The sequence below is a fragment of the Nycticebus coucang genome, chromosome 4 (assembly GCF_027406575.1).
Source record: "Nycticebus coucang isolate mNycCou1 chromosome 4, mNycCou1.pri, whole genome shotgun sequence".
NCBI classification, from domain to species: Eukaryota; Metazoa; Chordata; class Mammalia; order Primates; family Lorisidae; genus Nycticebus; species Nycticebus coucang.
The window spans coordinates 144339721-144367119 of record NC_069783.1 but is presented as its reverse complement, the minus strand read 5'-3'; the positions used below and the strand labels follow the sequence as shown (position 1 = coordinate 144367119).

The 27399-nt window shown below is 37.7% G+C and overlaps 1 protein-coding gene across 7 annotated transcripts in view; it reads right to left on the bottom strand.

The window, feature by feature from the left end:
* GRK3 (G protein-coupled receptor kinase 3) overlaps positions 1-27399 on the bottom strand; it is a 180581-nt gene that overhangs the window by 147084 nt on the left and 6098 nt on the right. The gene's annotated exons all lie outside the window — the stretch shown is intronic.

The window sequence follows — 27399 nt, the reverse complement described above, 5'->3', positions numbered from 1 at the left end:
AAAGATTTAATATTGTAAAAATTGAAAGTTTACCTAAACTTACCTATAAAACCAATATAATTCCCATCAATATCCCAACAGGGTTTTTCACAGAACATTGAAAACAGAATAGTCAGGCATAGTGGCTGGCTCCTACATCCCAGCAACAGGGGAGGCTGAGGCAGGAGGACTGCTTGAGCTCAGGAGTTCAAGGCTGCAGTGAACTATGTTCACTCCACTATATTCCAGTCGGGTTGACAAAGCAAGATCTTATCTCTAAAATTAATTAAGTAATTAATACATACATAATAAAATAAAAATGTATTTATGCAAAAACAAAAGCCCAGATCAAGAACAGCCAAAACACTTCTAAAGAAAGAGAATAAAGATACAGGGGTTTATTATGATGCCAAAATAATTAAGACAGGATAAACAAACTGATCAAGGAAATGGAATAGAGAACACAGAAACAGCCATACATACATGGAACTTTGAGATGTAAAAGCAGTTGCAAGTCAGAAAAATGGGGAAAGGATGAATTATTCAAAAAGTGATTGTCCTAATGTAAAAAGCATAAAATTGAATCATTGTCCACTGATGGTGAAAGTGAATAATTTGGCATCATTGTTATTTTTACTCTTTAAAGCAAACTAAATGAAGTATAACTTGTACATCATTAAATGCATATATAAGTGTACCATTAGATGAGTTTTTGACCAATGTATATTCCCACGTTAACTTTTATCCTAATCGAAATACAGAATATTTCTGTCACCCCAGAAAGTATCCCTTTACAATCAGGATGTTCACGTTCTGGAATCTAAGCAACTGTTGATCTGCTTTCTGTTAGCATAGATTACATGCTTCAGTTCCAGAATGTTACATAAAATTACACAATATATTGTCTAATGTGCGTGGATTCTTTCAATTGACATAAGAAAGCTTCATCCATATTGCTCTGTGTGTTAAGTATTTCATTCCTTTCTGTTATCGAATACGATGCCATTGTATGAATATTTCACAATTTGTTTACCCATCCATTGGTTGATAAAACATTTAGTTTGCATCCAGTTTGGAGCTTTATGAATAAAGATACTTTAAGTACCTTTGTATTGTCTTTTTGGGGCATATTTTTTCATTTTTGATAAATAAATACCAAGAAATAAAGTCATTAGTCACGTGGTCAATTATAGCACATATAAAAACCTTCAGAACTATACTCCAAAGAGGCTAACACCATTTTACATTGCCACAAGGAATGATAGTTCCAGTCACTCCACATTGTTTTCAATACTTGTGTTGTAAAACTTCTTAATTTTTAGCCACTCTGTTGGGTACATGGTGGTATCTTATTTTAATTTGTAATGTGGTTTGCTTTTCCCTAATGAACATGTTGAGCATGTTTGGACATGATTATTGGAATTTGCATATCTTCTTTTGTGATGTATATAGACAGATCTTTTGCCCATCTTTCATTCGGGTTGTTTGTCTTATTTCTCAATTGTAAAACTCCTTTACTTAGCCTGGAAATAACTCCTATGTCAAATTTATGTGAGGCTATTATTTTCTCCCAGTTGGCACCGTGACTCTTCTTCATTTTCTTCAGAGTCCTTCTAAGAATAGAAGTATTTAATTGACGAATTCCAATTTGTTAGTACTTCTTTAATGAACAAAAATCTTTCACACTGAGGTCATGAAGGTCTTAATCTATATTTTCCTTTAGAAGTGTTAAAGTTTTCTCTTTTGTGCTTAGGTGTAATATCCATTTCAAGTAAATTTTTGAGTTCGTATAGCACAAGGTAGGAATCAAAGTATTTTTTTTTCATTGTAACACCTATCACCTGTTGAAACACTGTTATCCGGGGCCTTCTATTGATTCTATCTTTGGACCATCCTACTGCACTGATGTATATGACTATCCGTATACAAATACCATATTGTCTTGGTTGCTCTTTTCTAACTTAAGAATTTAGATCCAGAAATTAAATCCAAAAAAAATTAAACTTTAAAAATAACCATTTAAAGTCATAAAATTCCTGCTAGGGATTCATTTAACTGCATCTCACAGATATTAAAACTTTCCATTTTCATTTTCATTCAATTCTAATTATTTTCTAGTTTCCCTTGAGATTTCTTCCCTGAGCTCTGAGTTACTTAGGACAGTGCTGCTTCATTTCTAAATATTTGGAGATTTTCTGTTCTCTTTCTGTTAGTAAATTTTAGTTTAATTCTTTAGTGGTCAGATAACATACTTTGAATGATTCAGTCAAGATTTGTTGATAATTGTTTTACTGCCTAGAAAATCATCTATCTTGCTGAGTATTTTATGCGCACTTAAACAGAATATATAGGCTGCTTGTTGGATGAGCTGATCTATAAATGTCAACAGGGTCAAGTTGGTTAACAGTGTTGTTTACATTTCCTATATACTTACTGATCGTCTACTTTTTCTACAAACTACTGAGAGGGAAGTATTAAAATCTTAAACTATATTTAACAGCTCTGTGAAGGGCATGAACATTTAAGATTATTATACTTCTTGGATGAAATAACTCCATTATCATTATAAAATGTATTTAATGTCTGTTTATAATCTTTAAGTCTATTTCATCAGGTATTAATGAAGTCATTCGAGCTTTCTTTTGGTTCGTGTTTCTATGGCATTACCTTGGTCTATCTTTTTTAAGTATCTATGCTTTTATATTTAAAATAAGTTTCTAGTTCACAGCATATAGTCATTCCCAAATATCCATGGGGGATTGGTTCCAGGACCCATTCAGATACCAGAATCCACACATGCTTGCTTCCCTTTTATAAAATAGTGTAGTATTTGCATACAATTTAGGCACATCCTCCCATATGCTTTAAGTCATCTCTAGATTATTTACAATACCTAATAAAATATAAATGCTGTGTAAATTGTTGTTGTATATTATACTATATTGGATTTTTATTTGTATTTCTGTTGTATTGTTAATTTTTATTGTTTTTCTTTTATATTTTTCAAATAATGTGGAACCTCTATAGGTGACCACCTCCCTACAGCGACCACCCCCTAATGTTCATAGACTGGACATGCACCACATGTACTCAATGGAAGTTCCTTATGTTGGGCCCCTCTTTATGTGGACCCATTTATTACAGTCCCTTGAGTGGTAAGCTTACAGAGGTTCTATTGTAGTTTTGATCCATGGTTGGATTAATCTAAAGATGCAGAATCAGCAGATACCAAGGGCCAATAATATAACTGAATCTTGCTTTTTATCTTATTTGATGGTTTCTGCCTTTTAATTGAAATATTTAAACAATTTGAATCTAATGAAATTATAGATATGGTTGGGTTTAAATCTATCTATTAACTTGCTATTTGTTTTGTATTTTCCCATCTATCCTTTCTCTTACAGCTTTCTTTAACTATAATTTATTAGCTATAGCACATCACATTATAAATGTACAGTTAGATGACTTCTAACAAACTGAGGACAACTCTCGACTCAAACCAGTTTTAAAATACTTTCATAATGCCAAAAAGTTCCCTTATGCCCACGGACAATCAATCTCTGGGTTCACCTCCACCTCAGACAACTACTTACCTTACGTGTTATTTTTAAACTTCTTCCTTTCCTAGAAATTACATATGAAGTGGAATTACATACAATGTAGTCTTTTGTATAGGGCTTTTTCTTTCTTTTTTTTTTTACAGATTTTGGCCAGCACCGGGTTTGAACCCACCGTCTCTGGTATATAGGGCCTGCAATCTACTCCTTTTTGAACCACAGGCGCCTCTTTGAGAGGTGTGTCCAGCCTGCTGCTGAGCCATTCTTTTCTATTGCTGAGTAGAATGCATAGCTGAGTGTAATTCCATTATCTATTCACTATTCAGTGAACACCTGGATTATTTCCTTCATGTAGCTATTACAAATAACGCTTTTATGAACATCTACCAATAAGATCATGTGGGATAGTTCTCTTAGGTAGATACATGTAAGTGAATTAGCTAGATCATATGGTAATATGTTTTAAAACATTTTTCAAAGAAGCTACCAAACTGCCTTCCATTTTGGCTATACCATTTCACATTCTTATCAGCAATACAGGAGAATTTTCATTTGTCCATGTTCTTGAATACCCTCATTTTCAGACTATTTTAGGATATGAAATATCATCTTACTGTGTTTTTAATTTCCATTTCTCTAATAAAGTAATGATACTAAGCATTTTTTCATGTGATAAGTAGCCCTTCACGTTAATACGTCTATTCAAATGTTTTGCCTTGGCTGGGCACAGAGGCTCACATCTTTAATTCTAGTACTTTAGGAGGCCAAGGCAGGAGGATTGCTTGAGCTCAGAAGTTTGAGGCCAGTCTGAGCAAGACCCGGTCTCTACAAAAAATAGAAAAATAAGCCAGGCATGGTGGCACACATATGTAGTTTCAGCTATTTAAGAGGCTGAGGCAGGAAGATCATTTCAGCCCAGGGATTTGAGGTTGCTGTGAGCTACAATGCCACTGTACTCTACACAGGGCAACAGAGCAAGACTCTATCTCAAAAAAATAAATAAATAAAAGAATGTTTTTTGCCTGTTCTAAGGAATGGTGTCTTAATATTTAATTGTAGGAGTTCTTTACATATTCTGAATACTGGACACAAGCTATTTATCACATATTGTCAAATATTTGTGATTTTCAAATCTTTCTCAGAGTGTATAATTTATCTTTACACTTGCTTAGGGCTGCCTATAAAGGACAAAGGCTTTTAAATTTTAATTAAACCCAATATATAAATATTTTCCTTTCATAGATTCTGTTTTTGGTGTTATGTCTGAGAAAATTTTGCCTAACTCAAAGGTCACAATGATTTTCTCCTAGGTTTTCTTCTAGAAGTGGTATCATTTTAGGTCTAAATATGAACTATAATCCATTTTGAGTTCCTTGGGAGTATGGTGGGAGACAAAAAGCTAAGGTTTTTATTAGTTCCTTTCCATTTTTGCATATGGATATCAATTGTTCCAGCACTATTTATGTCTGCCATTTCCCCACTGAAATGCATTTTTTTCAAAAGTCAATTGACTTGAAAAGTGAGGATTTACTTCTGCACTCTCTATCCCATTCCATGGTCTCTGCGTGTTCCCCATATGCCACTGTGGCACTGTATTGATGACTGTAGCGATATAGTAAATTTTGAAATTAGCATTAAGTCCTCTTTGTTCTTTTTCGCAAAATTGTCTTTCCTGTTCTGGGTCCCTTACATCTCCATACAAATCTTAGGATCAACTTATCAGTTTCTAGAAAAAAGACGACTTGGATTTTGATGGGGATTACAGTGAAGCCGTGGATCAATGTGGGAGAAGTGCAGTCCTTTCACCTGCACTTTGTTCCTGTTTTCTTCTTCTTTAGCCTTCTTTAAAGATTTTTTTTTTTATGATTCCATTTATCTTCTCTACTAGTTTAACCCTTTTCTTTCTTTTTATTTGGGGGCGCTCTAGAATTTACAATATACATCTTTCATTTATTATAATCTGCCTTGAAATAACGATTTTACATTTCCATACTCTGCCCCCATCCTTTGTGACATTATAGTCATACACTTTATTTCTATGTATGTTATAGATCTCACAATGTATTTTTATTTATTTTGCTTTAGACATGCAATTATTTTTTAAAGTAATTAAGAAAAAATGTATTTAGAATCAACTGCCTTTTTTTTTTTTTTTTTTTTTTTTTGGCCGGGGCTGGATTTGAACCCACCACCTCCGGCATATGGGACCGGTGCCCTACTCCTTGAGCCACAGGCGCCGCCCTCAACTGCCTTTTTATTATTTATGGTGCTTTCCATTTTTTTGTAGAGATCCAAATGTCATCTGAGACCACATACCTACCTCTTGCCTAACAGAATTCCTGGAACATCTTCTGTACGCAGAGTAACCAACAACGAATTCTTTCAGCCCTTCGTTGTCTAAAAAAATATTTATTTTGCCTCATTTTTTAAAAGATATTTTTATTGGGTGTACAATCCTTCCTAGGCTGGAGGTTCAATTTTGTTTTGTTTTCTCTCAGCACTGATGTCACTCTACTCTCTCCTGCTCACACAGTTTATGTAAAAATCATTCTAGAATTTTTATCTTTGTTCCTTTGTACATACATTTCTTTTTCATCTGGCTGTCTTTCTATACCTAGCTGCTTTAAGAATTTCTCTTTATCCTTGGTCTTCAGCAATGTAACTAGAATGCATCTAGAGGTGTGCTTTCCCTCCTATATTGATCCTGCTTGGGAGTCTCTGAACTTCTTCATGGACACATAATAATTATATTTACTCATGGGGTGCATGGTGATGCCTATACATATAATGTATGTATACATATAATGCAGTGATCAAGGCAATCAGCATATCCATCATCGCAAACACTTGTGTTGTGAACATTCGACATCCTCCTTTAGCTATTGAAAATGACATGTTATTGTAAATTAAAGTCATCCTAAGGTGCTATAAACACTAGAACTTATTCCTCCTTTCCAGATGGAATTTTATATCCCTTAAAAACTCTCTCTGGCTAGGCGCAGTGGCTCATGCCTGTTATCCTAGCATTCTGGGAGGCCGAGGTGGTGGATTGCTTGAACTCGGGAGTTTGAGACCAGCCTGAGCAAGAGTGAGACCCGTCTCTACCAAAAAAAATAAAAACTAGCCAGGAGTTGTGGTGGGTGCCTGTAGTCCCCAATACTCCAGAGGCTGAGGCAAGAGAATCGCTTGAGCCCAAGAGTTTGAGGTCTCTATGAGCTATGATGCCACGGCATTCTACCCAGGGTGGCAGAATAAGACCCTGTCTCAAAAGAAAAAAAAAACCTCTCCCTATCCTCCCCAGCCTTCTCTGAACATTTTGACTCGTAGTTTCTATCATTCACAGGTTTAGTAAAAGTCTTAGCCATTCCATCTTTACACACCTCTTCGGTCTGCTCTTCAGCACTGCACTTGCTCATATTTTACCCCTTTGGATATTGGCCCATAGGTCCTAGACATAGACCATGATACCCTAGTTATAAACCCAGAAATAAAAAATATAATCTATAGAAATTCATATATGTGATAAAACCATAACATTTTGAAAGGCAAGGGAACGAGTAACATAAAATTCATAACGCGTGGTTATCTATGGGGGAGGGCAAGGAAAAGGAACAGAAGGCCGGGAGACAGGAGGGGGAAGAAACTGTAGTAGAGGGAGACTGTTCTCAATATCCTGCTCTCCTGCTGGGTGTTGGTGCTATAAGTGTTTCTTACATTATTGACAATGAATGAACGAATGCTTCGATGACTATAAAAGAAAGAGATCCATGCATAAATAATGAGAGCAGCATGAGTTTATCAAATTCTGTGTATATAAAGACAAGCACTTGAGCCATGGTAGGCACTAAGTGAATTATGAGCCTCCATAAAGATATGTATGAAGACGAAGGGTTTGTTTTTCAAACAAGTTACAAAACAAGTTAAAAAAGAAAAGTTGCACTATGCTAGGTACAGCCCTATCATTAATAAAAATAGTATGGTTATTTACCCCTATATTTAATTGTATCTGCGTGTAAGTCATTTATAATATTCTCCTATCTCGAGTTGTTAGAGAATAAATGAAATGTTTTGAAATTGTTAATTACAAATAACAAATATTTTGAAATTGAAAATTATTGATAAAATTTTCAAGTAGGAGAGATGTTTGAGATACAAGTTGTATAAAAATAAATCCATGTACCAAAATTTTCCTCATCTCTCAATTTTTATAATGTCAAATATTTCCTTGACTGAGGCAATCTAAGCTCAGTTGAGCCTAGACTCTATTTGTAGATGATATTAATGGCTTTTGAAGATGGACAGTCTTTCCTTCTTCAAGAGAGAATTAAGTATTTCATTTATTTTCTAAATTTTCATATATTATAATTACTTTTTCACCTATCATGACTCTCATTTTTCCCTATAAAATATATTGGAGAAGTATTCCAGAAACATCCCAGAAACAGTCACCAAATTTAGAAATTTACTACCTATTCCATTCTGAGTTTCAATGTTTTCCTTATTTACCTTAGATACAACTCTAACTCCTACTATGATATGATTTTTGTGATTTCCCACCTATAAAGAAAGGGTGGCTAAATTCTTACATACTTTCATAAAAGAATCTTCCTTGGTGTAAGAAATGACTATTTTCTTCCCTAACCATCAGAAAGCTAGTCTGTGCTTCTATCTGTATTTTTTCCCTACAATTTCTTTCTTTCTTTTTTTTTTTTTTTAAGAGCTAGGGTCTTGCTCTATTGCCCAGGCTAGAGTGCAGTGGCATCACAGAAATCTCAAACTCCTGGGCTCAAAGGCTCCTCCTACCTCAGCATCCCAAGTAGCTGAGACGCCAAGTGAACACCACCATGCCTGGCTAATTTTTCCTATTTTTTGTAGAGGTGGGGGGTCTTGCTATGTTGCCCAGGCTCATGAAATCTCCTAGCCTCAAACCTCTCAAGTTGCTAGGATTACTGGTATGAGCCACCAAGCCAAGCTTTTTCCTAGAATTTTTGACTATTACCTTATGTTCTACTTTTAATTTTCTTCATTGTACCATTAAACTGCTACCCTGTTTCCCCGAAAATAAGACATCCTCCGAAAATAAGACCTACTTACAGGAAAGATAAGACATCCCCTGAAAATAAGACCTAGCACATCTTTGGAAGCACACCTTAAAATAAGACACTGTCTTATTTTCGGGGAAACGGAGTATTTGCATTTTAAATAACTTGCATGTTTTAATTATTAGCTCAAAGAATATGGCTGGTCTTCTAACACTACATATAAAAAGTAATTCAAGATGGAACACAAAGCCAAATATAAAGACTAAAAGTATAAAACTTCTCAAAGAACACATATTTAAATATCTTTGTGACTGGACATGACAGCAAAAGCATTAAAGAAAAATTGATAAATTTAATTTTATTAAAATTAAAAGCTGCTGTTCCTGAAAAGACACTTAGTAGAATGAAAAGCCCACATACTGAGAGAAAATATTGGCAAATTATATATATGATCAAAGACCTGTATCTCATATAAATAAAGACCCATTCAAACTCAAGAATAAGGAAAAAATACAACCCAATTTTAAAAAGTGGGCTAATGATTTGAATAGAAACTTCACCTAAGAAGATAAGGGATGGCCTAAAAGCATATGAAGATGTTGAACATCATTAGTCATTTAGAAAAGGCAAGTTAAAATCACTATGAGATTCCACTACACACCTATTAGAGTAGCTAAAATCAGAAAAGACCACACAAATGTTAGTGAAAATGTGGAATAACTGCCATTCTCAGACACTGCTAGTGAGAATGTAAATGGAGCAAACTCTTCAGAAAACACTTTGGCAGTTTCTTAGAAAGTTAAACTACACCTACCACGTGATCATTCCTAGGTGTTTACCACAGAGAAATGAAAGCATTTATTCATATAAAGCCTTGTGCGTGAATATTCTTAGCAGCTTCATCTGTGATCGTCAATAATTGAAAACAACCCAAAAGTCCACAACAGGTAAATGGGTAAGTATCCATATAATGGAACATTACTCAGCAGTAAAAAGGAATGAATAATTGACACATGAAAAACATAGGTGGATCTCAGAATAATTCTTGTGTTAAAGAAGACCCTAAAACAGTACATGTTGATTACAAAGAGGCAAGAGCAAACTTTTAAGAATGATATATGTGGTATGATATACACCTTTGGTCTCTGTCTCGTTTTCCTGCCACAGAGCCCCTTGGAATTTCCTGAATGATAGGAACATCTTTTATTCATAAGAAGCCCTTTTGCCATACTTGAATTGATGCTAATTCTTGGTGGATATAGCTTCGAGACGGGGGCTTGTTCTAACCCAGTAGTCATAACCACATGACTAGGGGGTTAGAACTCTCAGCTTCACCCCCAGACTGCTGGGAGGCTGGAGACTGAGTTCAATCACCAGTGGCCAAGGCCTTAAGCAATTATGCGTACTTTGCTAAGAACACCGAGTTTGGAGAGCTTGTGGGTTAGTGAACACACCTACGTGCTGGGAAGCTGGTGTGCCCAGACAGGGCATAGATGTTCTGCACTCTACCCGTTCCTGCCAGACCTTGCCCTGTGTGCCTCTTCCACTTGGCTATTCCTGAGCTATATCTTTCATAATAAAAGTAATCATAAGTACATGGGTCACTACAAAAGTTTTGAAATTTTGAAAGCGTCCTTTCTGATTTACCAGTGCAATTTTCAACTTGCTCAGCTTACCAGTGTTGCTGGGAGGACTTCCATTATTTCCATCTACTCAGATTTTACCTTTCTTGATTTTTCTATATCTCAAAACTTTCATAATGACCCATGTATAGCTTTTTCCTGAGTTCTGTGAGTCGTCCAGGCAAAACATCAAATCTAGGGAAATAGTCATGGGAACCCTTGAATTTGTAGTCAGACAGAAGTGTGGGAGACTGGGAACCTCAGCTGCAACCTACATGGTCTGCCAGTTGGTGCCAAAGAATTGAGAATTGTTGATGGAAGACAACATAATATGTATGTTCACAATCTTAATTTTAATAACCATTTCACACATGTAAACAAAACTTACCAAATTGTATATTGAAATATGTATATTTTAATTATACTTTAATGAAGTTATTTGTTTGCTTTTTTAAAAAAATTACTCCATGGGGATGCAATCAGCAAAATCCTGGGTATGGGAAACCACACAACAAATGACCCAACTTCTTTAACAAAAAAAAATTTCAAGAGAGAATAATGATGGCAGAGGAACATAGAGGTTAAAAAAAAAAAAAAAACTTTAAAAGAATTAACAGTAAGGCATCATATATGAACCTTATCTGAAACTCAATTTAAGTTAAAAAAAAGTTCTTTTAGAAAATTGGAGAAATGTTAAGATGGATTAAATATTTGCTGATGCTAAGGAAGGCCCTTTTTTAGCAGTGGCAATATATTGTGCTTACACTTTTGTTTTTTTAAAGAGTTTTATCTCCTATGAATATATACAGAAATATTTATAGATGAAACAATATATCATGTCCAGTTATATTTCAAAATAATCTAAGGGGAGCAGGAGGTATAGGTGAAGCAAGACTGGCTGTGTATTAGTAACTGAGGAGGCCAAGGGACAGCTATGCCAATTTCACACTGTTATTCTCTCCTGTACATGTTTGAAATTTTCATCACAGAAAGTTTTGAAGAATCAGATTCTACTACTTTTACATTCCTTCTTACAAAAGTAGGGCCTATATACTGACAGGAGGCCTAATAGATTTTTTTTTTTTAATTTAATACCAACTGGATGGAGATAAACCAACCAGTCTGTCATGCCCAAATAGAATCCTGCTATATAGATGCATGACAAGTATAATAAATACTGCTTCATAATTTTAAACCTTTTTTCTACTACTAAAGTAGTTGGATGACCAGCCCACCAAATAACCTGCTGCCTACTAGCCCAGGAATAGGCAGCCTCGGCTGGACTTCAACTAGTAGAGAAACCACAATTCGTGCGACAGAACAAGATACCTCTCATTATTAAAAGCCTCCATATTATACATGAGATTTAATACTGTTTTATTCTAATGTCCAAAATTATTTTAAACAAATATTTTAGATATTTTTTCCTTTTTTTTTTTTTTGTTTCCAAGACAGAGCCTTACTTTGTCATCCTCGGTAGAGTGCCATGGCGTCAGAGCTCCCAGCAACCTCCAACTCTTGGGCTCAAGCGATCCTCTTGCCTCAGCCTCCCAAGTAGCTGGGACTACAGGTGCCCACCATAATGCCCAGCTAATTTTAGAGATAGAGTCTCGCTCTTGCTCAGCCTGATCTCCAACTCCTGAGCTCAGGTGATTCACCCACCTTGGCCTCCCAGCATACTAGGATTACAGGCATGAGCCACCAAGCCTGGCCTAAACAAATATTTTAATATGTGATATCTTGCCTAAAAAAACTAGTAGCACATAATAAGGTACTTGTGAAGATAATGCAAGATGATAAGAGAGTGCTCCTTAAACTATAACCAGTGTACAAATGAGCATTTTTACCATCACTGGCCATCAAGAACCCAAAAAGATTTTTTAAAAGATAAAGATGACCAGCTCAGTGCCTGTAGCTCAAGCGGCTAAGGCGCCAGCCACATACACCAGAGCTGGTGAGTTCAAATCCAGCCCAGGCCTGCCAAACAACAATGACAACTAAAAATAGCCAGGCGTTGTAGCAGGCACCTGCAGCCCCAGCTACTTGGGAGGTTGAGGCAAGAGAATCACTTAAGCCCAGGAGTTGGAGGTTGCTGTGAGCTGTGATGCCACAGTACTCTACCCAGGGCCACAGCTTGAGGCTCTGTCTCAAAAAAAAAAAAGATAAAGATGACCAAGCAGTCACAACAAGACTGAACTCCTTTCAAGTGAAACTATTTTTTTTCATATATAGTTACTATTTTCTACAGACTACTCATCAAGCTCCCGAACTGAGCTACCTTATCCAAATGCACAATAAAAAGTTTACTACTAGATTTAAAACCACCAAACTTCACCAGATAGATTCCAAAGCAGTTAAATGCAGTTTAATGAAGTTTAACAGTTTAATGTCAACTTTCCCAAGTTTCTTCAGTTCTCCAGACCTCTGGCAGAAAATCCCTCACATATAATTTGCATATTATTAAACAATTCAGCACAGGACAAACTACATTCAGAAGACCACAACCCAACTGAGCTAAATGTAAATTTAACTTCCTCTGTGTTCTTCCTACAATATTTTGATAATACACATTCTGCTTTCAATGCCTTTTTCTTCGCAATTTATAACTGGGCGTTAAAGTGACATTAAATATACTTGAATTTCACTGGCCCACAAAAACAGTCATACACAAAAGTCATCCTTAAACAGATACCATGCGAAGGATGAACAGATTAATGGGATTGTCAGTTCACATAATAAAATTTCATAATCTAAACCATCTCTTCAAATTAGTTAGAATAATCATTTCAGAATCCACTCACCTTTTCATCAAAAAGCTGTATCCTACAGTTGTGTTGTTGCTTATGTGAAATAAACATTAGCAGAGAAAGACTAGAGGCAGGGACACTGGTGTAGGAGGAGCTGCGGCCTGCTCCTTATCTCTGAGAGTCATTTTCCTAAAATATAAATCTGATCGTGTAATTATCTCATTTAGAAGATTCCCAGGGCCTCTGTTTGCCTAATGCCCAGACTCCTTAGCACACTGCAGGGAGCATTTTCAAAGGGGCTGCATACACCATGGCCTGCAGTTGTCTTTCTCACGTTGCAGCCACACGATTTTTTCACCTTCCATAAAAAAAAAATATATATAGGCTCTTTCATAGCACAATCATTTTGTAAACACCATTACCTCTAATGCCTTTTTTTTTTCCACATGAAAACCTTCTATTCAATGCTCCATGATCCAGTTGGTGGATCACCAACACTACGGACTCGCCCTCGACTTTTCAGAGATGAGCCCTCCAGCTTCTGCTTCCACTGTGGGTGTATGTCACTGTCGTACAGTTCCCCCACAATCAACTGTAATTATTAACATCTCTACATCTCCCTCTAAACTTGTGAACCCCTGACGGACATGGGCAATCATCCTAGTACTCAGTCCCACACTTTCAACACCACTGCACACCAAAAACTGTTCAGTTTTGAGTTGGCATTTTGTCACTACAAAATGCTCACAAATGAAAAAGCTTCACTTACCTAAATAAATTCCACAAAATGATACTATGGAAGCACATTCAAGTTGGTTAATATTTGCTAAGGATCTGTTATGGGTCTGGAAGAATTCTGGTTACAAGAATATAAAAAGATGAATCAGACTAATTCATCAATACTTAATGTGTACCCCAGAACTAGTTCTATAATTAAGGATCTATCTAGGAAGATAATGAAAAGGGGGCTTGAGAAAATGCAATACGCTACCAAGATGATATTTCAATTTAACCTTAACTTTTTTTAGAATGGTAACAATCTTTGTGTGATGACCCAGGATTTCAACCTTCAGCGCCTCTAAACAGCTTGTACCAAGGGATCCCAAATAAATGAAAAAACAACCAATAGCAGTGTTTTCACTGCAAACACTGTTATGAATGACAATGAAAGTAAACATTTGGAGACTTTACTACAGGCCTCTATCCAGTCTTTACATCTAGCTTATAGTTTGAATAGGTATAACGAGCTCATCTGTACATAATTATATACAGATGAGATCAATTGAACTGTTCAGTTTTTGAGTTGGCAATTGATATGTGATAATACATTTAGTTTTAATTAATGGATGGCATGGTGACCATTATTATATCCTTCCACTTATCAGTAATGCTCATTTCTCGAGAATGATGAATATCACATCTCTCACCCTCTCTTTCAGCTCAATGGTCACATGATCTAGCTCCCACCAATGAAATTCGAAGAGGAGCAATACACACTACATCCACATCACTTCTTCAAAGCAAATTGCTTGCACTTCACTTCCTTCTCCTGACTGAGAGACAGCCATGACCCAAACACCTGCCTTGGCTACAAGGCAGACGTCCCAAGGTGAGGATGGCAGAACCAAAATCTAAGCCCAACAGTGGTCTTGGGATGCACAGCTAAGTCCCTTCCCTAGTCAGTTCATTATCACTCTAGACCAGTGATTCTCAAGCTTGGCTATACTTTAGGGTCACCTGGGAAGCTTTTTGAAAATATTGTTGCTTAGCCCTCTCCTCAGAGATCCTAATGGGACTGGTCTGTGCTGTGGCCTAAACTTTGGGTCTTGTGTTTTGGGTCTCTTTGTTATAATAGTCTTCGGGTTATACTCTAACTAGCAGAGCTGGCTTTTCACTACGTTATTCAGAATAGCATTTAAAACCCATTTAAGGCTTATGAAATGCTTACTTCTGAAATTTTCCATTCAATATTTTCAGACCTAGGTTGACCATAGGTAACAAACCAGGAAAAGCAAAGCCACAGGGAAGGCGGGACATCAGATAGTCACAATGTTTTTCAAAGTTATTTCTCAAAACAAATATAAGTCTTCAGAAACAGTTCTCCCAAATATTTTACCACCTTCTTACCTCTGACCTCAGTTGATTCTAGTTTCATATTTACATATTACATTACTCAATAATAAATCATTAGTTTTTCTCAGCTGGTATTTTTCTCAGGTAAGCTTCCCTAACATTGTTTACTATTTTTCATAGTTTTAAGGAAAGGTATATTGCTAAATCAGTCCAAATTTGGAATTAAAAATATTATAATCTACACAATATTTTTTGCACATTCAAATGAATTCAAGAATTTCTGATCTCATACCACTTGAAGAATCAAATCTTAGCCACACTCTAAAGAGTTAAATACTTTGCCAGCCTGAGCAGCAAAGCAAGACTCGTGTCCTCAAAAAGAATTTTTAAGGGCTGGATGGTACATGCCTGTAGTCGCAGCTACTTGGGATGTGGAGGTGGGAGGATCATTTGAGCCCATGAGTTTAAGGTTTTAGTGTGCTAGGATAATGAATGCCAGGGTACTCTAGCCCTGGCAACAAAGCGACACTCTGTCTCAAGTAAAGAAAAAAAAAGTCAAATATTTTAGACATCAGCTATATCTAATATAGGATATTAAATACATATATTCTTTGAGAAGGGAGGGAAAAACCAATTCATTTATCTGTTCATTTAGCCATTTCATTCATTCAAAATACACAAACTACACTCTATGAGCAAGGCACTGTGCTTTTCTTTAGGAATAAAGTGAAAACTAGCCATTCCCTGCCCATGTCCAGAAGGGGTGACAGTGGAGGGCACAGGCAGCCCCAGTGCAATGCAACAGGTCTGCTTCCACAGGGCCAGTGGCAGGGTCCAGAGCCCAGGAGGACACAGCTGATCTGAACATCTGAGGGGCAAGTGGCAAGAAGCAGGGAGGGATGGGAGGCCACTGGTCTTCTCGGAAAGGTTCTTGTGAGCCCTGTTAGCTGCACCAAATAACCAAATGAAACGCACAAAGGACAACAGCAAATAAAAAAGGGCGGGGGGGGGGAGGATGCCAGGCCACAAATAGTCTCCCACTTTTGACTCATTTATTTTTATAACTGTGTGAGAAAAATTCCTAAATTACCAACCATGAAATTAACATCCGGCTTTTCATGGCTTTTTTAAAGCAAACACCTCCTTCCCAATGACTGACAGATGAAATTACGGCTAGCAAAAATGCCAACTCATTTGATGCAAATTGCCATACTTTCCGGATACCCAAACACAATCCAGGCCTCCTAACCCCTCTCCTCCCTAGCATAGCATGAGCCAGTCTGGAATTTGAACAAACAAGCACTATCTAAGCAAACAGCTTTAAAAAATGAAATCTGCTCCACGAGCTCCATTCAGTATAATTTTTCTGCTGCTTACCTTCTGATCTGGGGTGTGATACCTTTGTCACATGAAGACTTCTCATTTGTGCCATCACACCCTTTAATCACCTCTCACACCCTTTATTCTCCTCCTTTAGGTTTGGGGATTAGCCCTCTGCACTCCAAAACAATAAAAATGTACCCTCTTACCTTATTGTATTTTTGATATTTTTATCTCGCTAAACACCTGGAATGTACTTTTGTGCCCAATGTAAATGGATTCTAACACTTATAGCCTATGACACAGCACTCTTCTTCCTCAACTCAGAATGCCACCTTTATTCATAAGTAAACCAAATTCAAATGGATATATGTGAACATATGAATATTTATACTATTTTAAATGCTACAGCAATGTTTTATATCTGGTACAGCAGATCCCCTTTGTTTTACTTTTTCAAAAGTCTATTGGTGACTTTTGCCCATTTTCCCTTCTAAATGAATGAGGGTACATTATGTGAGATCCCGCCAAATATCCTCCATCCACCCTTGTACACAAAGCAAGGGTACATTTCGAAACAACTAAGAGTGCATTATAAATGTCTTACCACAAAAATAAGTGAGGTGATGGTTATGTTTATTAGTTTGATTTCAACCTTCCTTATTGTATATCAAATCGTCACATTGTAACCCATAAACGTATATGCTATGATTTAATAAAAATTAAGTTACAAAAAATAAATGAATGAGGATACACTTGTTTTTGTTTTGTTTTCTTAGAGACAGGATCTTGCTCTGTCACTAAGGCTGAGGTGCAGCGGCACCAACCCAGCTCACTGGAGCCTCGACCTCCTGGGCTCAAGAGATCGTCCTACTAGCTTGTGGGGTTCTTTAAAATTCTTATTTGGATTAATTTTCATTTGGATTTTGATCTTGAGTTTATAGATTAGTTTGAAGAGAACAGACATCTTTGTAATATTGAGTCTTCCTACCTAGAAATATGGTAGAGTTCTTTGTTTATTCACATTTTCTTGTTCTCTTAATAAAATTTTGCTTTTCTTCATACTGATCTAGTTGGGTATGACTAAGAGAGGCCTGTCTTAGAGCAACACATTAGGGAACACTTATTCTAAAATAATTATTTTGAAATGTTTTGACAAATTACTCTTCATGTAATTTAAAAAATAGAAAGCTGTTAAAGTAATTTTAATAAGAGAGACCTACATTGCAAAATTTCATTAGGCTTGTAGGGATAGTAAGCTTAGACGATAGATCATCTTAAATAGCTTGGCTTATTACTTTTTTGCTGTTAAGTTTAAACACCAGAGCTATGATTTAATAGATATTCATGATCTGAATAGAGTTCAGCGAAATCATTTGTACTCAACAAGAAACTAGGTATAGTTTTCTAAAATATTCTTACTATGCTTTTTCCCTTTAATAGCCTTCTTGTGTTTTTTCCTCCTCCTTTCAGGGCAAGTCTTCAGGTCAAGAGGATGCAAATCCATCCACTCTAGTTGGATTAGTCAGGACACTTGGGTTGCAAATGAGCTTATTAAAACTCTACCCACATCTCTTTAATCACCTTCACAGAGCCTCTTTTGGAGTCATTTAATGCGATTTTGAAAAAATACATAAACCTCCCTTTGGTCTAACCTGCCAGGAACACAGTGCATTCCATATCTGTGAATTTCATGTCCTAAGTCACCAGTGCTCTTACACATGACATTGGGACAACAGGTTTCCAGTAGCCCTGCAGGAATATAGTTATGATCTTCACACCTGGCCATCTATTCTTTTTAAATATTACTGTAAATTTTTTCAAACATTAAGAAGAGTAGAGAACAGTACGGTGAGCCCTCATTCACCCCGTATTAGCAGTTATGAGGGTTGTACCAGCTACTTTTACCCACACCCTCCTTCATTTGTAAAGCTTTTTACAACAGATCTCAGGCCACGTGTCATTTTACCCTTATTGCTTTAGTTGACATTTCTAAAAATTAAGGATATTTTCCTTATAGAAAATGCAGCCCATTATCATTCCTAATGCCACCATGGAAATAACAATAACCCCTGAAGATTCAATACCCAGTGACATTTCCATGATTCTCTCAGCGGTGTCTTCTGTACATCTGGTAGGTGTGAATCAAGATCTAACCAAGATCCACATACTCACTTGATCGTTATAGCTCTTAGGTCTATCCTAATCTAGGGCCCCTACTCTCCTCACGCCCCACCTTTTATCTTCAGTGACTTAAAGAAAAATCAAGGCAATAGCTGTGGAGGATATGCCCCATCCTGGGTTTGTCTGTTTGTTTCCCCATGCGGTCATTTGACTTGTTGCTCTATCACCACATTCCCTACAAAGTGAAAGCTCAAAGGACTCGATCATATTCAGGCCCACCATCTTGGGGCAGGAACACTTTCTGAACAGTCCTGGCTACTTCAAATTGCCTCACACAAGGAGGCACAGAGTTATTTCATCCTAGTGATACTAAAAATCACTTAGGAAATTTAGTTGGTGACAGTTTGATCTCTCCATTTGAAATTCCCCATCAATCTTTTATTTAGTGATTTTCATACATTGATGATCTTTGCCTAAATCAATACTTTGACTCAAAAGTGCAAAAGGGTGATGTTTTTAAAATTCCACCCTTCCTTCCACATTCATTTAGCAATTCTGGAAACAATTTCTCCCATCGACTAGGGTTTTTGATTACCCTCATATGTAGTTTATACAGGAAAGGCAAGCAAGATGCAATATAAATGCTTAATTATTTACATTTTTAACTGCTGCTTTTCGAAGACAGAAGAACAAGCTAAAAAACTCACTGGCTAAAAACCAAAGTGTCAGGTAGGCTGCATCCCTTTACGGTGGTTGTAAGGCAGAGTCCATTTTCATGACTTTTCCAGATTCTACAGGCTGCCTGTGGAGATCAGTCAGGTGTGTTCTGTTCTGTTTTGCTTTGGGAATCTCTCTTTTTGGATACCATGAATATCTTAATTTTGGTCTTGCTGCTGTGATAAATTAATACAAACTTGGTGGCTTAAAACAATGGAAATTTATTATCTTATTTATCTGTAGGTCAGAAGTCTGAACAGATCTCACTGGCTAAAACCAAAGTGTCAGGTGGGCTGCATCCCTTTATGGTGGTTGTAAGGGAGAGTCCATTTTCATGACTTTTCCAGATTCTACAGGCTGCCTGCATCCCTTGGTCCATAGCCCCTTCCTCCATCTTTCCATCTGCAAAGCCAGCAATGGCTGATCTTCACTCATTCTCACACTCGGTCACCCTGACACTGACTCCCCTGTCTCCCTTGCAATAATAGTGAGCCTGCCCTGGTAATCTGAGATAATCTCTTTATCGTCAACTCGGCACATTAGCTGCCTTAATTTCATCTGCAATTTAATACCCCCTTGCCATAGAAAATAACATATTCACAGGCTCTGGGGATTAAGACATGAACATTTCAGGGGATAATTATGCTGCCCACCAAAACAGGTTTATATATATTCAGAGAACTATACTCAGTTGTAATCATATTCTTTTGATGCTCAGAGTATTCCACCTTTGGCCATTGGGAACCCCTCCTCTGGCCTCTGATGTTTGTTAGACCAGCTCTCAGACAGCTCCTTTGTTTTCTGATCTAATGGATTATAGAGGTTCCAGGTGCGTCTTGCCCAGGCCGTGCCCCTACCTGGAATCAGGTACGGTTGTGCAGAGTGATGGGAATGCAATTGTTTCTTGGACTTATCAATGGCTGGGGCTGATAATTACATATATTTGAAAAGAAAAAAAAAATCATGGATTTCAAATGACTTCTAATTCAAATTTAACCTTACAGGGTTCTTAACCTAACTAACTCTTACCTTATACTGATGTAGCTCTTCATTTATAATTAAAATCTTGGTCCTTATCAGCAATAGCACCATTCTTTTTTGTTTTATCCAACTGTATCTATATAGTCTATATAAAATAATTATTTATATAATTTCAATACAATAACATTACTTCTAACTGTATGACTTCTCAATAAAATTTAAAATGTTTTTGAAGCTCTATTTTTTCTTTTTCTTTTGAGAAAGTTTTATTTTGTCGTCCTTGCTAGAGTACCATGGCATCAGTCTAGCTCACCACAACCTCAAACTCCTAAGCCCAAGCAATACTCCTGCCTCAGTCTCGGAAGTAGCTGGCATTACAGGCACTCACCACTGTGCCCTGCTAATTGTTCTATCTTTAGTAGAGACAGGGTCTCGCTCTTGCACAGGCTGGTCTCGAACTCCTGACCTCAAGCAATCCTCCTGCCTCCTCAGGAGCGCTAGGATTACAGTCATGAGCCACCACCCTGCGCCATTCTATTTATTCTGAAAATATAGAAGACAAGTGGGATCATCCAGCAAAACTTCTAATGCCCAATTCTTACTTATTTCTAGGTCTCTCCCCTACAGAATGGCTCACACACACGGTCAAAGATACATAAGTAAGAATATTCACTGCAGTAGCATCTGTGATTATGAAGAGGGTTAAAAAGACCACAGTGCTGACACACCATACAGGGATTAAAAAGACTGAGCTGGAGCCGTACCTGACAAGGAAAAGCTCAACACATTCCCAGGAAGAAGGCAAGTCTGATAAAACTCCATCCCAGCGTGACCTCAACAACCCATCTGTGTAAAGGTTAAACATTCAGCCTGTTTCATTACTTCTATCACAAGTTAGAATGTCACTACATAGTCACTAGGTAATCAAGTTTAACACAAAAACACTCCTTTATGTATCTACAACAACAGATGCTCAAGTCCAGGATATTCGTTTACCTATTGACAGGGATAGCAATGAATTTTAACTTTGTTTTCCTAAATTAGGATGCACTTGAAAGGACAAAAGAGAAAAGATTTTTGGAGTAAGACATTAAAAACTCTTGACGTGTAGCTTTTCTTAACTTGTAACATGACCATCATTATTAATAACTATTCTGTTATATAACTGAAATCTATGATGCCTTCTGGGGAATTATTGATATATTTATTATTAAGCCAAAGCATCCAGTGAAATCGTACCACTGGAGCACCTTCCTCAGATCCCTGTCATTAACACCCTTTACTGAATGAACACAATACATTATTAAACTGTGTTACCCGTGTCTGAAACTGACAGTGTTTCTCTACCCAAATCCAAGAATTGGCTCCTGTTAAGATTTGCCTAGCAAAATACAGCCTGAAGGCTTTTATTAAAACACACCAAATTTGGAATCAGAAGACCTGAGTTTGAAGCCCAGCTGTGTCATTTTTTTATCAATATGACCTTGAGCAATTAACTTCTCCCTGAACCTGAATTTCCTCCTTCTAAAACAGGATGATGAGTATTACGAAGCCATTTCCAAGAATCTCTAAATTAAAAAAAAAAATGCTTGCCCTGTGAGAACAAAGTCTTAAATCAATACATAACACAATGGGCAGAGAAATGTCAAAGGTTCCTGACTGGGTAACCTTGTCAGTGGTGTTTCACTGATTGTATTATCAAATCCAGTGGAGGCCTGGAATTAGAGAGAACCAATTAGAGCAGGAAACATGGAAATACGGAAAGATAACTTGTCACAGAAGCCACCCACTCGCAAGGATTTCACATGCTCACATTCAGTAGGCTGGGTGCCCATAGCTCAATGGTTAGAGCGCCAGCTCCATGCACCAGGGGTGGGGGGTTCAAACCCGGCCAGAGCCTGCTAATAAAAAAAAAAAAAAAAAGGGTGCAGTCCCAGTCCCACTGGCTGGAGCTGCTCAGTCAAATGCTATTATAAGCATCCAACCACTACACCATCTTCTGATAGTCACTTCATGTCCAGTAAGAGAGAAAGCATCATCTCACATACTCTGGGCACTTAGGTTCCCGTGAGAGGCAGCGTTTAATGTAAGGAGGCAAATTCGACATTCTGTAGTACTTTGGCTTTCAAATCTACTGTGTGAGTTAGTGCACACCTCAAAGGGATCTTTAACTCTAAATTTAAGAGAATGAATTAATCGAGAAGACTTAGCTAACCACATGAGTTGCACTCTAAACAGATGCTCACTGTGGTGATAAAATCTAGTTTCCAAATCTGTAAGATTTGGAAGTGTCCAGACCCACTCCCTGGACCACTGTAAAGGTGCCAGCACCGAAGGACACAGCCAGCTTTTCCCAAACAGGTAAAAGATACCTCTCCACATCACCATGTGGACAGATCTAGAGTCATTTTGTTTCTCTTTTTAGAATTTCTACCTACTACAAAGGATAATTGTAAAAACTTAAAAAGAATAATGTGTATAAAACTATTAAACATTATATACAAGTATTAGTGGGATTTTTTTAAACTCTAAATTCAAGTCTATGGTACAAATAAATCATCAATTCACACCAAGTTTAACAAGTTTTCGATCTAAATGATAAGTCTGGCAAATCTGCCTCTCATCAAGATCATTTTAATACTAACCCAATGTACGCCCCAGTTCTAGAGCCTGTTTCCTAAGAATAAGGGAAGGAGCGTTTGCTATAGATAAAATAGGGAGAATAGAGGTTTTAGATACTAGGCTTTTCTCCACCGCACTCCAGAACCACTGGGGCACTGCAGGCTGGTCTTGCTCTTCCTATCTGTTCTGCCATCACCATGCTGCCCCAGAAACACCCCACCTAAACCCTAGTCTCACAGCAAGGAGTTTCTACCAAAATAAGCTTTTCTTATAGCATAGTCTAATTTAAAAAAAAAAAAAAAAAAAAACAAGATCTCGCTCTGCAGCCTGAGCTAGAATGCAGTGGCATCAGCATACCTCACTGTAACCTCAAACTCCTCAGCTCACACCTCCCAAGTAGATGGGACTATAAGTGTACACCACCATGCCTGGCTAATTTTTCTTTTTATTTGTTTCTAATACAGACAGAGTCTGACTCTGTTGCTCAAGCTGGTCTCAAACTCCAGGCCTCAAGCAATGCTGCCTTCTCAGCTTCCCAAAGTGCTAAGATTACAGATGTGAGTCATTGCACCCTGCAGAGTAACCCAAATTTTTAAAATAATTTAAAATATTGATCCAGCATCAAGCAGATTACTTGCATTTAAAGGACAGAGATGCAGAGCTACTAGCTCGTTTTCCACGTGGAACAAAAAAGATAGGCCAATCAACTGAATGATTAAACCTAAGAAATCCTTGTCCACAAAAACCCTCACAGTTTTATCTGGTGGGGGGTAGACAATAGGCAGCAAAGTGATCAGCCTAAGTGTCCTTTCATTCATTACTCAGAAATGGCTACTGTGCAGAAATAATTTTCCCTTCTACACCAATTCTAATTGGGATTTTTGGCGTAGATAATAAACTTTTCTCCAACGCCACTGGAAACAAGAGAAAGCAGCAGCTCCAAAATGGGACACAAAACAGCACAAAACTTTAACACTTCATTCTCTACATACTGTTGTCATGTCAAGATTCATCACATAATCCATTTCTCAGTTAGGAAATCATAAGAAAAGAAATAAAATTTAGTTGGAAAAAGTAGGACCAGGTTAAAGATGTATATTAAAGTCCTTGGACCTTACTCCCTAGCATTAGTTTCATTTTAAGTGGGGTAAAGGCCACTGTACACCTCATATTAAAAAAAAAAATAACCAAAAAAACCCTTATATCCGAAATACCATCACAGCTTTGAACATTCACAAAGCAAATTAAAAGTCTGCACTATTTAACAGCTGCATAAATGCCAGTCCATGTAGCTTTTAGGGTTTTTTGGGGTTTTCTTTGTTGTTTTGTTTTGTTTTGTTTTTGGGTTTTTTTGCAGTTTTTGGCCAGGGCTGGGTTTGAACTCACCACTACCTCCGGTATATGGGGCCAGTGCCCTAATCCTTTGAGCCACAGGCACCACACCCCTTTTAGTTCATTTTTAACAAACTCTTAACAAAGGCAGCACAGATACAGAAAATTTATTAGGAATAACCTGAAAATATAACCAAACTTATAATTAGTTAACAAAGATCAAGGACTGACTTAATCCCAAGAACACAAATACTATGAGAATATTATTTAAGAAAAGTTTTATTGCTGACATGAAACTAACCTGCTTTCTTCCCTAACTAATGGGGTTTTATAATTCTAAATATATGAAACTTCCCCCTTAATATCTTCTGACTTTTTCATCATAATCAATCCTCACTTTTTTTCTAAAATATTTTAGCCCCTAATTATCTAAGACTTACAGTGCTTAGTACTTCTTCAGCACTCACCATGGCAGCTATTGCAGTAATACATGTAATCCACACCTAGCTGACCAGTTCTCAGGCAAACAGTCATTCCCTAATCAAACAGATACAATGAATTTTATGTCATCAGGGAACCAAAACATTTCTCCCTAAAATGGAATTTCAGAGGGACTCAACCACACATTTGAAATAGAATTCATTACTAGTTTCACCATTATTAAACTAATTATGATAATTTTACAGATCTCTTTTGGGTCTTCACAGATCTCTTTCTTAGTGTGGTGATGTTCAGACTGAGGACAGAGATTACACAGAGCTGGGCACACGGTTCAGCAGAATATGAGAACTGACTAAAGGACCTGGGGACAGCCTTCTAAAAAAGCCACTGTGGGCTAGAGGAGCTGCCTTCAAGCATTTCAAGATCTGTCACATTTGGGAGGAACTGAACTTGTTTTGCATGACCACAAACTGATAGTAAAAGATCAGTGCATGGAATTTTTGGCAAGAAAGGTTTATAACCCTGTAGACCAGGGGTCCTCAAACTGCAGCCCACAGGCCACATGAGGCGGTGTGATTGTATTTGTTCCTGTTTTGTTTTTTTACTTCAAAATAAGATATGTGCAGTGTGCATAGGAACTTGTTCATAGTTTTTTTTTTTTTTTTAAACTATAGTCCGGCCCTCCAATGGTCTGAGGGACAGTGAATTGGCCTCCTGTTTAAAAAGTTTGAGGACACCTGCTGTAGACTTTCCAAAGATGCTCATCACAGATGCCCAGGCTTGATGAGAGAGAGAAATCACCCATCAAATGCATGACTAGAGCTTTTCAAACATGAGATACTATAATTCTACATTGTCAATATGCAACCTGTTAATGGCTAAGGAAGACCAGAATGAATCACCTTATGCTCAATAAACCAAAGCCAGCTGATTTCAGATTATGATTTCTGGTTCAAGTTACAAAGCAAAGGCCCGTAAAGAATGAGTCAACTCTCTTAATTGCCTGGTGATACAGTTTAAGCAGCATGCTCATGAACCCTGATGCATGACACCAGAGCCTGCTGGATTGGATAGATAGATGGACAAAACAAGGGAAGGAAACAAAGGAAGGAGGGAGGGGAAAAAGGAACTGAGTGAAGCATCTTGTGTAAAAGATTCTAGACACAGTCAGCTACAGGAATGAGCAACTACAGGAAGGGAACCCAGAAGTCTGGGAAATTTACCTACTTACGGATCTAAGGGCCAACGTTAGTTCTCCTCTGACCCCAGCCTACAATCCGACTTTTCAGTAGAAATTCTGCCTCCCACACCTACTCCCTTTTGCCTCAGGGCACAAGGCACAGGGTCTCTTTGTAAAGCTGCCTTATATTGGCTACAACTGTGAGCATTTGTAAGGTTTACTTACATATCACACCATATATAATCCCACAACAACCACGCTATGGTGTCTGGAGAAATCAAGTCTTTTAATATCACTTCCAAACATTTTTTCTGGAGTTATCTGTGTCTGAAATTCAATGAGTAGTTTTTACTGTTTTCCACTGGTTTAAAAACATATGGATAGAAAATGTTTAGGAGATAGAGATTTTTATTGGGACATTTTATAATCAGAAATGAACAGGTATGTGTATTACATCTTACAGATAGGAAAACTGAATTTAAGTAACTAACCGAAGTCCTATGGAAAGTTGCCAGTGGAATCAGAGCCTTATGTCCTGGTTCCTAATCCATAACCTTCCTTTACTACAATGTGGCAGGTAGTGGGGGTGACACAGAAAATTGAGGGGGCCAGCCATGACAGCTAGCCTTCCAGCACAGTAGGGTTGGAGGTCTGGGCTGGCTACTTTCATATAATCACCTTTTTCTGCTCCTGAGACCCTGGGAGAAGGAAGTGGTAGCAGAAAGAGTAAAGGTCTAAGGCTGAGTCAAGTCCAACCTTCGCCAACCATGAATCACAAAACATCTGCACTGCAAAAATATTTCCACTGTATACTCTGTGAGCTCCTTCTATAATGCCCTACATATAAGGTATTAAAGTGCGCTCATGCTCCAGCAGATACACAGATGACCCAAAAGAAGGCTTCCAAAATCAGAAGAGACATTTACAGGATAGGGAGAGCCAAGTTATTACTTCTTCTGCATTTTAGACCCATGTAACAATCAAAATAATGCCCAGGAGGGCCTAACTTCTAATCAATGATAAAAACAGAAAGACAAGAATAAAGAAGTGAGAAAAAGGGGCGGCGCCTATGGCTCAGTGAGTAGGGCACCGGCCCCATATACCAAGGGTGGTGGGTTCAAACCCAGCCCCGGCCAAAACTGCAACAACAACAAAAAATGTAGCCGGGCGTTGTGGCGGGCACCTGTAGTCCCAGCTACACGGGAGGCTGAGGCAAGAGAATCACCTAAGCCCAAGAGCTGGAGGTTGCTGTGAGCTGTGATGCCATGGCACTCTACTGAGGGCAGCAAAGTGAGACTCTGTCGCTTATTAAAAAAACTGAGCGACAGTGCGACCCCGACTCGTGAAAAAAATGGAGAAACCCAGCTGGGCGCCGCGGCCAGCGCCTGTAATCCCAGCAGCTTCCGGAGGCTGAGGCAGCGGGGTGCCCGCAGCCCGAGTCTGAGGTTGCGGTGAGATACCACGCCCACTGCACTCTGCTCAGGGGCATAGGGTGGGACCCTGTCTCAACAAAAAAAAAAAAAAAGAGAGAAGTAAAAAAAACAAGAAGCAGAGACAGTTGGGGGGCCAATTAGGGGGTATCCAGCCCCATTAGCATGCAAATCACTAACCATACAAATGATTTCACAAAAATAGAGTAAAAATTGCCAAATTAATCATTTC